Source organism: Lepisosteus platostomus, chromosome 11 (assembly GCF_059453375.1).
Source record: "Lepisosteus platostomus isolate fLepPlt1 chromosome 11, fLepPlt1.hap1, whole genome shotgun sequence".
NCBI lineage: Eukaryota > Metazoa > Chordata > Actinopteri > Semionotiformes > Lepisosteidae > Lepisosteus > Lepisosteus platostomus.
Genome location: NC_142621.1, coordinates 31,264,806 through 31,277,182, shown reverse-complemented (window position 1 = coordinate 31,277,182; position 12,377 = coordinate 31,264,806). Strand labels below are relative to the sequence as shown.

Sequence of the window (12,377 nt, the reverse complement as noted above, 5' to 3'; positions counted from 1 at the left end):
AGCACCCGAGGGGGCAGCGACAATGCATGAAGCTCCACTTCCCATCCAATTTCATCATGCAGCGGGTGGCCCCTAGCGAAGTGACTAACCCACTGGCCCTGCAGCCCTGTGGAGAGCCTGACAGGCAGCCTTGGTACCTGTCCATCCTGTTCATTGTTAGGTTTTGCTCTGAAATTCAAATTTCTCTCGAAGAAACTAAGCATCATTTTTATGCTTATTCTGTTGACTCGGGCATCGGAATTGCCTGAGGAAACTCTCAATGATGCTTAAATTGAGTGATTAGTCTATGTTTTGCTTTGTCCCCTGCAGTGTCCACTTACAGTATCTAGGCACTTTATCACTTATGTTTTTTTCATGATAGACCATGTCAGTAACTACAATTGATTTAATTGGCAGATTGCTGAACAGATCTCACAAAGTGGGGACCTGTAACACTTTTTCAAAACCACTCTTATGGGGTTTGAAAAAACGTTGTAATTCAGTGAAAAGTCTAATAAAATAATGGTACAGTGAGAGTGTTAGCACAACCAGAAAATAACTGAAAACAGACAATTGGGCTGTGATCAAGAAACCACAATGTGCTAATGCTGCTCTAGATTCAGTGGGAACAGGTCTGAACACAATCACCGGCACAGATTCTGATGAAAGTCACAAACGCACAGCAAACGCAAGCCATCCGCTGTTCCTAAGATTGTCCTAGAACAGTGAGCTACCCCATGGCTTGTTTCACTGGTTTTCAGTAGAGTTAGAACAAGAAGACAGGGAAACGTTCCATTAAAGCTCCAGTTCAGAATCTGATCATTCAGTATAGAGTCTTTATTATAGAAAAAATGGGTATTTACAGTATACATATTTTATAGAATATAGAGTCCAGATTCCCCGTGTTTATTTCAAAAGCTTTACCTTCGTCAGCCAGGTCTCCTGGAAATCCTTTTCATAAAACCATTTCCTTTTTTCCTTTAAAACAAATTGTTAAAATTTGGTGGTTAACACACGGGCTACTTCTTAGAAACAAAGAAATATCCAATACCAAAGTCTTCTGAAAGTCACAAATACCAATAACCATTAAAGCAACCCATCACCAGAAAACCATTCCTGCAAAGTATAGAATATGACCAAAATGCACAGCTTTTCAAACAAGAAATAACACCTCTTGCACCAGGTAGGCCCATGCGAATTTGAAAATGTTTTTTCTGCCTGGCCTACAAGTGGAAGGACTGAAGTGATAGCTAATTGACAAAAAGTGAAGTTGATGTCATGTTGCAGATGATCCATCATGCAATTTAGCGCATGAAGGAGGTTGTTTCTTTAGTATGAGCTCCTAAACAAGACGTGAGCTAGCCTAACACATTCAAAGACGACCTGCAGGAATTCCTGTTCACCTCAAAGCTTTTGGGTAGAGCACCCAGCCACCAGAGAGCTTAGACATTCCCCATATAAGCTTTGGATCACACAACAAGAACTCAAAAGCTTTGAAGTAACTGGAAACTCCTGGAAGAGATCCAACATCAGTAACAAGAAAGAAAAGACCGCAATTTCACCTCAGCTCTAAGCCCAAGCAGCTAAATATCAAGTATAAAAAACCTGATAGACGGTAGATCAGTCTACTAAAAACCTCAATGATTTAAAAAGCCTTCCTCAGATTAAATGGGTAGATTGAATAAAGATAATGAATATGACTATGAAATCACTAAACAACAAAAACACTATGTAAACTGTCTCTTTTTTAAATATCTGTGGTTACATGATAGGGTTGGAGAGGTATCAGGGTAACACAGTCAGTCATGACTCTGTGATTATCTTCTGTATGATGTTGAAAAGTACAGCTTCCATCATTTGGAACTGAGACTCTAATGCTGGAGTGGGAGTAGACTGAAACAAACCCGCTGGCTTCTCAGCTTTCTGTCCACACACCTGCCATTCAGGGACACCCTCAAAGAGGTCAGAAACCATTTTTGAAACCTGTCTTTCTGTTTTATGGTAAAACAATGAGACTGTGGGAGCTGGAAGCTTCAATAACCAGTCAAACAAGAAAAATGGTCAAAACACTCCTCGACTTTATGACTTTTAATATGAATTTCAAGACACAAAGAATACAGCAAATTCTCTGACTAATACCATATAATATTATCATACTTAGTACAGTCTCACTCCCTCAGGGTCTCTCTTTCTGCTGTAGTACAGTCTCACTCCCTCAGGGTCTCTTGTCTCTGCTGTAGTACAGTCTCACTCCCTCAGGGTCTGTCTCTCTGCTGTAGTACAGTCTCACTTCCTCAGGGTCTCTCTTTCTGCTGTAGTACAGTCTCACTCCCTCAGGGTCTCTCTCTCTGCTGTAGTACAGTCTCACTCCCTCAGGGTCTCTCTCTGCTGTAGTACAGTCTCACTCCCTCAGGGTCTGTCTCTCTGCTGTAGTACAGTCTCACTCCCTCAGGGTCTCTCTTTCTGCTGTAGTACAGTCTCACTCCCTCAGGGTCTCTCTCTCTGCTGTAGTACAGTCTCACTCCCTCAGGGTCTCTCTCTCTGCTGTAGTACAGTCTCACTCCCTCAGGGTCTCTCTCTGCTGTAGGACAGTCTCACTCCCTCAGGGTCTGTCTCTCTGCTGTAGTACAGTCTCACTCCCTCAGGGTCTCTCTCTCTGCTGTAGTACAGTCTCACTCCCTCAGGGTCTCTCTCTCTGCTGTAGTACAGTCTCACTCCCTCAGGGTCTCTCTCTCTGCTGTAGTACAGTCTCACTCCCTCAGGGTCTCTCTCTCTGCTGTAGTACAGTCTCACTCCCTCAGGGTCTCTCTCTCTGCTGTAGTACAGTCTCACTCCCTCAGGGTCTCTCTCTCTGCTGTAGTACAGTCTCACTCCCTCAGGGTCTCTCTCTCTGCTGTAGTACAGTCTCACTCCCTCAGGATCTCTCTCTCTGCTGCAGTACAGTCTCACTCCCTCAGGGTCTCTCTCTCTGCTGCAGTACAGTCTCACTCCCTCAGGGCCCTGTCTCTGCTGTAGTACAGTCTCACTCCCTCAGGGTCTCTCTCTGCTGTACTACAGTCTCACTCCCTCAGGGCCCTGTCTCTGCTGTAGTACAGTCTCACTCCCTCAGGGCTCTCTCTGCTGTAGTACAGTCTCACTCCCTCAGGGTCTCTCTGCTGTAGTACAGTCTCACTCCCTCAGGGTCTCTCTGCTGTAGTACAGTCTCACTCCCTCAGGGCTCTGTCTCTGCTGTAGTACAGTCTCACTCCCTCAGGGTCTCTCTCTGCTGTAGTACAGTCTCACTCCCTCAGGGCTCTCTCTGCTGTAGTACAGTCTCACTCCCTCAGGGCTCTGTCGCTGTACATACCGACTTGATCCAATTTTTTCTTCTAACGGGCAGGAAGAACTATAAACATAACACTGTTACTAACATATTGGCAGCATGGTTGACGCTGACTGTAATATGATGGCATCAGAGATAATACTTTGCACTTTAACTATTCAATTAGTTCAATTTTGACTTGTTTGATCGCATAGCCTTTTGCCAGGAAAAGTGGTTCTGGAGCTAGAACAAAGTTAAGAGAATTTACATATCTACACATTCATAGTAAATATTATGAAAATTGGAATCCTTTATCACAATAACTATTGGAATGATTAGTCTTAATATACAGTATGCCATGACCATAATAACCTGATAAACATCAAAAAGTGTGAATTACTTAATGAACTGCAGTACCATGGGCAAAAATATGCCATTTTAATATTAAAAAGCTTTTCCTTACAGAAAAGACAAATACCGGTGGTGTTACTTGAGGTAAACATCAAACCAGTCTGTAGTTTTCATTAGCCACCATGAGAGTCCTTTTCAATTCCTGACACAATGTCCCAATCCACTCTCTCCCCAGACAGTCTCAGACTGCAGATGCTGAGCAGCACAGCCACTCTAAAACAAGAAATACTACAGCACCGGCCATAATTACTGAGCAACAGGAAAATCTCGATTTAGAAGCTCTGATTGCTCCTTCTGTTCTGTAATTATGATGACATTGTTAATTAAAATGAAACACATTCCTTATAATAACTGAATCCTTCATAGTGTCTGGTTATCTTTTGCATATGAAAGAGCACATCAAGTTCATTTCTGCTCTGATAAAAGCAGCTTAGCTGACTCAAGCGATCCTGGAAAAGTTTCAATTTTCTCATTCGCATCCACAGGGGCTGGGGGAAAAGAGTAGACGCCTTCCCCCTGAAATTCCACAACACTTTTAATCTAGCCCGCTCAGCAACGTAGAGTCTTGGCCGAGAGAAGAGCACGCCACTCACTTTGCTAAACATCTCTTACCTGGAAAGCCCCCTTGCACCATCCTGGGACGAGCACTTCAGAGCATCTCTCTGGCACAAAAACGCACGTCTGTGGCTTCTCCTCAGCACCAGCTGCAAGGCAGAGTTCTCCTTCCTTCTCCTCTTTACTGCTTGGCTCACTTATCTCCCTGCTGAGTGCTGGCGCAGCCCCTTCACTCTGCTGCTCAAAAGGTACCGCTTGTGAAATCAGGGAGGGGGGGGGGGGGGGTATGTGTGTGCAGGCAAGCTGACGCGCACGTGTGTGTGGGGGTGTTCTACCTCCTGCACCGATGCAGTGTACAGCATGAAGTCAGAAAAATAAAGAGAGACTGCATTCAGATTCACCCGTGTTGCCTGGGCTGCCCTCCCCTTCCCTCCTCCGAGAGAGAGCCAAGCTGCGTTCGAAACAAACACAAATTGATCTGAGAGCCGTAATGATGTCACTGCCAGCTGCAGAATCCTGACCTTAAGCTCTGTTATTACTGATGGAAGGAGTGTAACTAAGTGACTAATTATGCCAGATACCCCCTAACCTGCTTGTAACAGACACAGAGGGTCATCAATTAGCCCCATGTCGTCGTGAGAGAAGAGAACAAAAATAAAATCAAAACTATATCAAGACTGGGGATTCCTTTTCTCTTTCTACCGGTCTTCAGACTGGAACCACAGAATCTTTCAATTTGTTAACCCGCCCCCCATAAGAAATCCGTCATTTAGAATAATCACTAATCATCAGAGAATTCACAGATTAAGTGACAAGAATGGGTATATTCTCCTTGATGCTAAAAAAGCTGCCCACCAAATTTGGGGATGGAAGAAAAAGGCACACTGAAGTGTAAATGCAGTGTTTTCAGCCAGTGTAACAATTTCTAACACTGGACATTGTTACATTAAACAGGGGGAAAATGGGCTGGGATGCTATAGATACCTTTTTTAACACATTTGTCAGAAAACCCAGTTCCTAACAAAACAGTTTGTACATGGTCTCACTATCAAAACAAAAACCCTACATAGCATGATTTGCACATCTTTGATTTAAAAATCTAAATTAATCAAACACATATGATGTTAAACACTGTCTGGGAAGCAGAGATAAAGCCAATACCAAGGCATCACTATAAGAAACAACAAGTTACCTGGGCTCAAATCCCACTTTTTTACATCATGCTAGACACTTTGCATTTTAAAAACCTCAAAAGTACTCTTTGTGTGTTGCAAAATCAGGTGAAGGTTACAGTTATTTTCACTTTGCTCCATGTCCTTTTCTTCACAGACAAGGTTGAGTGGATTTTGGATGTTGTGCTGTAAACTTTCAGGTCAGTGACAACAGCGCAGGCCTCGGTACAAATCACTCTCAGTGTGTTATCAGAAATACTTCAATTAGGTCAGAAACCTTCCCAGACTCTGTCTGATAGCATTTAGCAGTCTTAGTCCATCAGGAATAACTGTAAAAAGACTCATAGAGGTGACTTTGCAATACAAGCTACACTAACTTTTTTAAAATGGAGAAGGATGTGGAAACAGTCAAGACTTAGTAGGCTTTGGGGATACTACCACTCAAGATCATGATGTTCACACACTAGTTACAACTTGGGTCAGTGCCAGTGCCACCACAATCACAAGAAAAAGAGAAATGTGTATTGCTGGAAGCTCTATTCTCAGGTACACTGAAAGTGAGATACTGTATATGCAGTTGGGATCCTAAATAAGTGCCTACAGTTATATCACCCTGCAACTTACAACTGGCAACGAATGAACTGAAGCTCAGCAGGTGCGAGCCTGGCCAGTACCCGGAGGGGGGAACTCCTGGGAAATTTTAAGATGGACCTCCTAGGGCATTTCTCAAAAAGATTAAGGTGTTAACCAATTGCCCTGGCCAGAAAATCCCCCTGGCCTTTACCAATCATGACCTACTAATAATCCCTATTTATAGATTAGCCTTATTACTTTCTTCTCTCCACTGATAGGTGATATGTGGTGAGTATACTGGTATACTTTGTCTGCCATCGCATTATCCAGGTGGGTGCTACATGTGGTAGTGGAGAAGAGTCCGCATTGCCTGTTAAGCTCTTTTAAGTGTGTAGAAAAACCACTTTAAAGGTATAAAGATTTGACTCCAGTGAGACTGCCCAGTCTGGTTGTTTGTTTGTGATAAAATAACCACAGTGTTCAGTGTCTCTGGACTCAAAGGTCCTAACATTGTCCAGACAAGCAAGAGCAGGCGAAGAGCAGTGGTCACTGTTCTTGGTGAGACAAACTACAGAGGAACAAGCCAGCACACTTCACCTAAAAAACACACGGAGCTATCAGAACAGTCTGGCTCTCGTGTGTCTGAGTGTCTGTGAGTGTTAGAGCAGATACAGAAGATGGTTCTGCCAGCTTTCACTGTACACTTGACCCAGATGAACTTCAATTGAACAGATCCATCATTTCCACTCTCAGTCAAAAAAAGATATACTCACACAGCTTTTGGACTATTGGCTAAATGTTACTGACATATTTTTGCTCACCATCTCTGTATAAGAAAAACTAGAAATAATTCAAACCATAAGAAAAACCTATGAAATCAATACAGCCATGTGCTGAATTTGAAAAGGTTAAAAAGTGAAGCAACCAAGGTTATATGTTGAATATATTGAGCTATTAGGTATAATGAATTTTAAAAATATACTGTTAGATGTCAGAACTAAGGTCTACATTTTTAAGAAAGCAGACTAATTAATGAGATTAATAAGAATTCTTTATATTTATCTTTATATTTTAGAATGGATGACAGCATTATAAAAACTGCTTCAAATGTGTAACAGATACATCCCTAAATAACTATATCAAAGTCTAGAAAGTAATTGCCTAAATGACTTAATATACAGTATTTTGGTAAATGATTTAAGGAAACAAAAGCACTTGATAGAATTATACAAAAAAGCTTGCGATCCACACAAAATATTAATTGTTAAACTAAATGCAGTGGCCATTCAAGGTTAATGAATGCATTTTGATTGGGATTAGGACCACTGCCCTTCCTAATTTAAAGCATGATTTGATATTGTCCTTTTCCTAAACAGCAATGACCATGGGGAGACATGAATCAAGCACTCAAACTTTAAAGGACTTCTTCAGAACCAACAGTGAAATAACCCGAGGACACAAATAGTAACTATCTGGACGTTCATTTAAAACTCAAAAACAGAAGACACTTCCTTACACAAAGGGTTGTCGGAGTCTACCCAGTCATGTGCTCAAATCTGACATTCAGGTTTTGTTCAAAAAGCAGGTGGATGATTCCCTGATCAATTAGATACTGGCAAACCAAACCAGTCTCATCTGCCAAATGGCCTCCTCTCGCAGATAACCTTTCTTATCCTAGTTCTTTATCAAATCAAACCTTCAAACCAGCCACAGACTGAAAGTTTGAATTTGGGACATAGCTCAAAGCAAATTATAGTAGAAAAATCTGGGCTGGCAAGAAAAAAGCCCTTTGCTGTCAGGCAACATCAGAAATTAGCTCTCTTGCTGGAGTGGCACTAAAAGCAGATGAAGTATCACTTAGTGAGCCTTCGCATTAAGCACCATTTATTTAGCTGAGCTTGTCAGCAATGCTCAGACAGGTCGGGTTCACCACTCACCTCTACACAAAATGGCCCAACACCAACACAGAGCGTGCGGCATTCCTCGCTATTCATAATCAAAGCACAGGCCTCCAGGGAAAGCAGATGGCATCTTTAATTTTAAATCCTTCATTAATTTAAGCAAATCTGATTAACAAAATGTTCCCCAAAGTGGAACAAAGCAGGACCACAGGCTTTAATTCACTTCACATTAGTTAGTGCTGTGATGTACTGAACATTCACCTGGAGGCAATCAAACAATCCTCACACTGCAGAGTGGAAAAAAAAAAACTTGGCACACGGTAAGCTTCATCGACCCAAGAGCCAAGCCTTTCCAATTCAGCTCAGCCAGAACAGAAGGATTCTGTCCCTATACATCGGACAGGTTTACTTTCAATTTTCTTTTTTTCTGGGGAACTTAGGACTTCGGCTTTCTCCCTGACAGAGTAAGTGGAGGGATATTGTGGAAATTAAATTTTGAGTCAAAGAACAGCATTGAAAACAGATTTTTGCTTCTCAACCGATAATAAAATAAAAACTGACAATGTCCTACATTCCAGTGTATGAGCCCAAATCAATTTTTACTCATGTACAAATGTTACCTGTAAGTGTGACTGATCAGTTAAAAATAATTTACATACCAGACTTCATTCCTGCTGTGTTGCTTCAACTACATTTGGTTTATAATCTGAAATATTTTGCCCCCTTTCCTTTTTACTTATATTATATCAATAATTGTTCACAAGAACATAACAGTGACAGATTTTAGCTTTTAGAATTGGAAATTAAAAGCTTTATTAGCAGTGTTAATAACCTCTTACTTACTGATGCTTACTTGCAATACTGGGGACTAAGGCTTCACACTCTGATCGGCGGCTGATGTCTGGAATCCTGGCAGCAGTATTATCACCCTGTAGTCTGATCTCATTAGATCTCAGAAGGTGAGATAGGCTTGGCCTAGACAGTACTGGGATAGCAGATCTCTAAGGAAAATCAGGTCTGTTTTAAGTGGTGGACGAGTAGGTGGCACTCTTCTCCCTGAGCCAGAATTTCCAAGCTAGAGCCCCAGCATCTTGTTTTGGGACACTGTGATCCTATGGATGAGACGTTAACCTGTGTCTACTGACTGTCCATTCCCACGTTTGTATGTTGAACAATGACCTTTAGCAATGCCTCTGAGAGATGTATACCACACAGAAGCAAAATATGCAATAGTGAGTAAATGGAAAGGTGATTAACATGCAGGACATACTTTTAGTTCTTAAGTATGTCTGCTTCACAGGACAGTGTGTGCCTGCAGTGATTTGTTTTATAGCACAATAAATTATTCTCCACAGGGCTCAGTCAGGTACACTGTTAACTTTCTAGACTACAGCAACTTGTAAAGGGGAATAAAGCCGATATTTAAAATGACAGAAGACAGTTTACTTGACAGAAAACTAAACTTACTTTCTAGGATTTACATGGAAAGTGGATTTTTTCTAAACATTTCCACAACAGAAGAATGTTTACAGCAAAATTAAATTTTATTTGGAGAATTTTAATCTGCGGAGTTGCATATCTAATGTTGTTTTATAGTAATAAGATATATATATATATGTAAGTTCATATTTCCCATGCAGTTTAGTGTCAATGTACTATGGAAATGTCAAACTACTCTGTTACTAAAAATAACCTTATGTAAAAGATTGCAAAATGAAATATACTGTATGATTCTAGATTCTGTCTGGTGAGAATGTCACTGTGATGCTGAGACTCAAAGTCTGATAGTTTTATTTAGAGCAGGGTCTGGCCCAAATCAGCCCTGATTGTTTAATAAAGTATTAAAGTAGTACCTGAATTAACTAAACTGATGGTACAAGGAGGATGTTAACTTTTTCATACAGGGACTTTGGATGTTGGATGATTTTGTTTGATATAAATGCACAAAGCACTGAACGTAAGTATTATTTATTCACTCAGAATGCCTTATATCCCTAGGATATGCAGCTCCACAGCATAAAACCAATCAGCTCCGACCTCCCATTCAAATGCACTGTCTACTGTATGTTTATCAGCATCTACCAAGAAGAGAGAAATCCATATCTAAAATATCATTAAATATAGCAGCCCATCCCTCTTCACGGTGGTTCAACTGTGGTTGATAACATGATGAAGCTCAGAGCAGGCTGCAGGGGTCAATCCTGGCTGACCTGAATCCAGCTAACCCTGGCAGGACTGTGTGGCCAGTCACAATTAATAGCAAAGCCCTGTGCACTCTTTAGACCATACTGGATGACCCAACCCATGTTGTCAACCAAGGTCTGTACTGGTTGAACACCTAAAACTGTAACAGTGGCAAATGTGCAGTTTAATCACTGCTTTCCCTGCTTCACACTAGTAACACAAGGATGTTTGCAGTTCTTCCTGCATCAGACTATTATACCATGACATATCACCGGAAATGTTTGGCATCAGCCTTATATATGGGAAATCACCGTATCGTCATTGTCTACTGGACTAAACCACAATAAGCCTATAAAACCATAGAGAAGACTGGTTTTTACCTCAATAAATCAGCATTAATAGCAGAGGAAGTGCATAGTGAAAAAGCAGACTGAAGATGGCATTCTTTCAGAAGCACTGAAGTATACATTGGGAGCACTCTCTCAAGGAGCACACTGCTAGGTAGATCACAACCTGCATGTTTTTTTTGTGTGTCTCAAAAGTTCATCCTATCAAGGCCATACTACACAAAATGACAAAAATATTGTATGTGTAGCACTTACCCTTTTCTTAATTTAATCTGCAGAGTGTTTTAGTAATTCCATTTGTTTAGGACACAATGCCTTCATTTTTACCTGTTTTGCGTAACTGCCAGGTTTAACACCTCCATTCTGATCCACAGCTCTACCTAATCCAATTCTTAAAAGGCTTGTTACTCATCTATAACAACACTTGTTAATCGATCACAACCATGGTTCTTGCATGGAAATATACTTGGTAAAGTCTAGCTTTACATAATCACAGAAAATGTTAATATTTACTTTTCAGAAATCACAGTATTCACTGGAAAAAATAGCATTCACATTGAGTAGCTAGGACTGAATAAATGCATGTTTGCAATGCTTTTTAACAAGTTCAAAGTCTTATAATGCCAAGACAAGCTCCTACAGCAAACCATAAATCAGTCTACCACAGAAGAGCTGTGTAGAAAAGGGCACAGGGTCTGACATTGCCAGGCAGACACAAACCAGAGAGAGATATAAAAGATAATCTGGAGATAAGCCAGGGGCCTGTGATATCTTATTGAGCCAGACACCACTAAGCACAGCTGATTTTCTGGTCACTGCTGGAGTGCTTCTGATTAATAAGGTTATCATCAACAACACAGCATCTACTCACTTTGAGGAGATGTTTTGAAAAACAAAGTAATAATAATAATAATAATAATAATAATAATAATAATAATAATAATAATAAGTTAAAAACTGCCCAAATTTTTTAAAACTATACAGGTTTTGTGTTGTCTTACAGGAAATAATATTTGATATTTGTACTTCTGAGTTGCATTGCAATATTTAAAATGAAGAAAGTATTGAGTTCACTACAGAATCTAATCTAATAACATGCACTTGTCACACAGCCATGATGAAACGGAGGAAGATTGTGTGATCAAATGTCAGTCAAGACGTCAAGAAGCTACCGTGGTTTAAAATAAACCTGGAAAACAAAGCTGCCACTGTGAACTGTCACAGGGAATGAGAGATATTTAGGGAAGGATACATGTGCCCTGTGGACACTTTGCAAAATTAGGGCATAACATTTATTCTTCCTAAAATATAGTCCAGCCTGTATCCTGCTCTATTCCCTTTGAAGCTGTTGATGCAGTCAGATATATTCTGATGTGCTTGTACACTCTGCTCTTTCGTCAAGTGCTTTGCGATCCTACCTGCGATCGTGAAGAGTAAGTCACCAATTCTACTCAACATACAGAAGAACACTCTGTGCAATTCGCAGAAACTAACAAGCACCACACCCCCCTAGGCTTGACAGTATGAGCACAGAAAACACTCCCTCCCAGAAACAGCCCTCTCCAGTTGTTTGTGCTGCCAGGAAACATACCATTACTCTTACAATACAAAAACTACCAAGGGTGCTTGGATGGAACCTGGATTTTTATTCTCAATCCCATCTAGAGGGCATTCCCTGCCAGTTCCAGAAAATATTGCCAAGACCTGGAATGCTGATTCCCTTTTGTGTCAAGAAGGATGAGTGATATCAATGAATATGATCATGATGGTTCCCATGCTTCAGGTGTGCAGTGAAGGCATTTAGGTCATATAAACATTTTAAAATGTTTTAAGACTCCACATAGCACTTCTTATCATCCTGGTCTTGGTTTTGCAGGACATCACTACTGTGCACAAAACCAGCTAAAGCAAATACCATTTCGATATTCACAGATGACAGTCATTCTACTTCGTA

At 40.8% G+C, this 12,377-nt stretch overlaps 1 protein-coding gene across 4 annotated transcripts in view; it reads right to left on the bottom strand.

The window, feature by feature from the left end:
- The window catches only part of patj (PATJ crumbs cell polarity complex component), a 223,598-nt gene that overhangs the window by 96,680 nt on the left and 114,541 nt on the right, over positions 1–12,377 (bottom strand). The gene's annotated exons all lie outside the window — the stretch shown is intronic.